The following is a 4517-nucleotide window of genomic DNA, read 5'->3' as shown; positions in this document are numbered from 1 at the left end:
ATCCCTGAGAAACATGCAGCTAAGGCACAATGTGACAGCTAAGGCACCATGTGACAGAACTGTGAGGCTAAGACACCATGTGACCCAGGCAGACAGACATTCCTGGGAGCCACCAGGTGACTCACTGGTGATTGCCTGAAACGTGGAAGGCACTCTTGGGATGGCTCAGAAGCAACACCTAGGCTCCTGTAAATCAATCCAGACCAAAAGGGGGAGAAGTGAAAGTGACAGGGAAGAAGGCTGAGGAATCTGCCCTACAATCCTATTGGGGAGGTGGTGGCCAGGGGACAATGGTCTCTGTTTTGCTTCAACCACTATGTGCCTGACACGTGCATGGAAGTTATCTTGCTGGGGGTGGTTGCCCTTGTGGCCTGATCCGTTCCATGCCCCCCTTATCCTCACATGGGAGTCTGCATGTGTCAGGTGCCCTAATGGCTTTTAAGTGCCTGACCCATGCCCACACTATATTGGTTGGACTAGTCCTCAGTTAGAAAGGAGTCTAAAGGAGAGACCCTCACCTATTCGGGTGGTGGGGCCTTTGGAATACACCAGAGGGTAACGCTTGCCAGAGTTCCTCAGTTGCTTCTATAGCACTTGCCTGTTTGCAGAGGGTCCCTATGAGAAAGGAGAAGTGCGGAGGTAGGGAAGAGACTCGAATCCCCATACGGGCCACCAAAAATGTCATGTTCAAAGTGTGGTTTGGAAAAGAATTTCCAGAAATGAGGCAGAATTAGAGGAGAATAAAGTTTATTAGAGTGGGAGATGCTGTTAGAACAGCGGGCCAGCTCAAGGGAGAACTGACATTGAACAGGTGTCTTTAGTCCACTTTTATACCCTGGTACAAGGAGGGGGATAGGTGTCTTGCGGGTCATTTGCTGATTGGATGAGGCACGTATACTGGGTGGGGGAAGAGTAAGGCAAATACCTTCTCTCTTTGTGGGGCAGGAGGAGAGACAGGTTATACTGCTTAGGAGGACCTGAAATCCATTAATAGTTACGAATGGGGGAGGGAAGGATGGTAAGGGTCTGATTTTTCCATTCTTGCATTCCAAAACTCTTTTGGTTTTATCTGCTTTTTCATCCTTGGGTCACTACATTCGTCCTTCTATTTTTAGGACCAATTCTTTGGCCCCCTTTGGCAAGCCTCAGGCAGGGGATGTGTTATTTTCTTCCTGCCTGCCATCCGCAGGTAGACAGGGTTCTGAACAAAGGCACTTTAGTTTAACTGTCAGACAGAGGGGCAGGATTCTCTGAGGCAAATCATTCTGCATGATTATAATAACAAAAGCAATGAAAGCAAGTCAAAGAAACAGTTCCGTCATGGAGTCAGAGTTGGCTTCCATGGTTTACTTATTATGAGGGGTTTGGGGAGTTGATTTAATTATTGTGAGGACTATCAAATCTAAAATCCATAGGGCAGGGCAAGCTGGTAGATGCTATTTCTTTTGACTGCTTCACTTTTAAGGTTGAAATAATTTAGAATAGCACTTTCTAGAAAATACAGCAACCTATAGAATTTTATAATTTTTACATTAGAAAAGATCTGAGCACTTTCTTTAATCAAGAGACTATCACAGAACTAATGTTCCTTGGAACATTACTTTGGAGTAATGTTCTTTTGAAGTATGGTTCCTTGGAATCATACTTTGAGAATTAATAGCTTGTGGTCATTTAAACTAAGAGCTTTAACACCCACTGTTTAACTACAAAGTGAGTTTACAGCTGGTGCTAGTGGTAAAGAACTCACTTGCCAATGCAGCAGATGTAAGAGACATGGGTTTGATGCCTGGGTTGGGAAGATCCCCTGCGGGAGGGCATGGCGATCCACTCCAGTATAGTTGCCTGGAGAATTCCATGAACAGAGGAGCCTGGTGGGCTTCAGCCTATGGGGACAGAAAGAGTTGGCCACAACTGAAGCAACTTAGCATACATTTACTATAACGCTCTTTGATCACACTGCTGTTGATTTTACTTCTTTAATCATAAACCTGTAACTGGTCTTCAGCATGAAGTATATGTATCGTGATGCTTTGGTCTATATAAATAAGAAAAGAGTGAGTTTGTTTAGCAACAGTTGCCTTGGATTTGTGGATTTAGAAAACTAGGATTCTAGTTCCAGTTCTGGCATATAGTAAATGTGTGACTTTGGAAAATATTAAAAGCCTGATAACAATATAAATAATCAAAGATTTACTTTCAGTTCAGTTCACTTCAGTCGCTCAGTCGTGTCAAACTCTTTGCGACCCCATGAATCACAGCACGCCAGGCCTCCCTGTCCATCACCAACACCTGAGGTTCACCCAGACTCACGTCCATCGAGTCAGTGATGCCATCCAGCCATCTCATCCTCTGTCATCCCCTTCTCCTCCTGCCCCCAATCCCTCCCAGCATCAGAGTCTTTTCCAATGAGTCAACTCTTCGCATGAGGTAGCCAAAGTACTGGAGTTTCAGCTTTAGCATCATTCCTTCCAAAGAAATCCCAGGGCTGATCTCCTTCAGAATGGACTGGTTGGATCTCCTTGCAGTCCAAAGGACTCTTAAGAGTCTTCTCCAACACCACAGTTCGAAAGCATCAATTCTTCAGCACTCAGCCTTCTTCACAGTCCAATTCTCACATCCATACATGACCACTGGAAAAACCATAGCCTTGACCAGGTGGACCTTTGTTGGCAAAGTAATGTCTCTGCTTTTGAATATGCTATCTAGATTGATCATAACTTTCCTTCCAAAGAGTAAGCATCTTTTAATTTCATGGCTGCAGTCACCATCTGCAGTGATTTTGGAGCCAAGAAAATAAAGTCTGACACTGTTTCCACTGTTTCCCCATCTATTTCCCATGAAGTGATGGGACCGGATGCCATGATCTTCGTTTTCTGAATGTTGAGCTTTAAGCCAAGTTTTTCACTCTCCACTTTCACTTTCATCAAGAGGCTTTTGAGTTCCTCTTCACTTTCTGCCATAAGGGCAGTGTCATCTGTATATCTGAGGTTATTAATATTTAACCTTACAATCTTGATTCCAGCTTGTGTTTCTTCCAGTCCAGCATTTCTCACGATGTACTTTGCATATAAGTTAAATAAGCAGGGTGACAATATACAGCCTTGGCGTACTCCTTTTCCTATTTGGAACCAGTCTGTTGTTCCATGTCCTGTTCTAACAGTTGCTTCCTGATCTGCATACAAATTTCTCAAGAGGCAGGTCAGGTGGTCTGGTTTCCCATCTCTTTCAGAATTTTCCACAGTTGATTGTGATCCACACAGTCAAAGGATTTGGCATAGTCAATAAAGCAGAAATAGATGTTTTTCTGGAACTCTCTTGCTTTTTCCATGATCCAGCGGACGTTGGCAATTTGATCTCTGGTTCCTCTGCCTTTTCTAAAACCAGCTTGAACATCTGGAGTTCACGGTTCACATATTGCTGAAGCCTGGCTTGGAGAATTTTGAGCATTACTTTACTAGCGTGTGAGATGAGTGCAATTGTACAGTAGTTTGAGCATTCTTTGACATTACCTTTCTTTGGGATTGGAAGGAAAACTGACCTTTTCCAGTCCTATGGCCACTGCTGAGTTTTCCAAATTTGCTGGCATATTGAGTGCAGCACTTTCACAGCATCATCTTTCAGAATTTGAAAGAGCTCTACTGGAATTCCACCACCTCCACTAGCTTTGTTCGTAGTGATGCTTTCTAAGGCCCACTTGACTTCACATTCCAGGATGTCTGGCTCTAGGTCAGTGATCACACCATCGCGATTATCTGGGTCATGAAGATCTTTTTTTGTACAGTTCTTCTGTGTATTCTTGCCACCTCTTCTTAATATCTTCTGCTTCTGTTAGGTCCATACCATTTCTGTCCTTTATCGTTCCCATCTTTGCATGACATGTTCCCTTGGTATCTCTAATTTTCTTGAAGAGATCTCTAGGCTTTCCCATTCTGTTGTTTTCCTCTATTTCTTTGCATTGATCACTGAGGAAGGCTTTCTTATCTCTTCTTGCTACTCTTTGAAACTCTGCATTCAGATGCTTATATTTTTCCTTTTCTCCTTTGCTTTTTGCTTCTCTTCTTTTCACAGCTATTTGTAAGGTCTCCCCAGACAGCCATTTTGCTTTTTTGCATTTCTTTTCCATGGGGATGGTCTTGATCCCTGTCTCCTGTACAATGTCATGAACCTCATTCCAGAGTTCATCAGGCACTCTATCTATCAGATCTAGGCCCTTAAATCTATTTCTCACTTCCACTGTATAATCATAAGGGATTTGATTTAGGTCATACCTGTATGGTCTAGTGGTTTTCCCTACTTTATTCAATTTAAGTCTGCATTTGGCAATAAGGAGTTCATGATCTGAGCCACAGTCAGCTCCTGGTCTTGTTTTTGCTGACTGTAGAGAGCTTCTCCATCTTTGGCTGCAAAGAATATAATCAATCTGATTTTGTTGTTGACCATCTGGTGATGTCCATGTGTAGAGTCTTCTCTTGTGTTTTTTGGAGAGGGTGTTTGCTATGACCAGTGCATTTTCTTGG

This window comes from Bos indicus, chromosome 23 (genome assembly GCF_029378745.1).
Source record: "Bos indicus isolate NIAB-ARS_2022 breed Sahiwal x Tharparkar chromosome 23, NIAB-ARS_B.indTharparkar_mat_pri_1.0, whole genome shotgun sequence".
NCBI lineage: Eukaryota > Metazoa > Chordata > Mammalia > Artiodactyla > Bovidae > Bos > Bos indicus.
The sequence above is the reverse complement of the archived record's forward strand: the minus strand, read 5'-3'. Positions refer to the sequence as shown.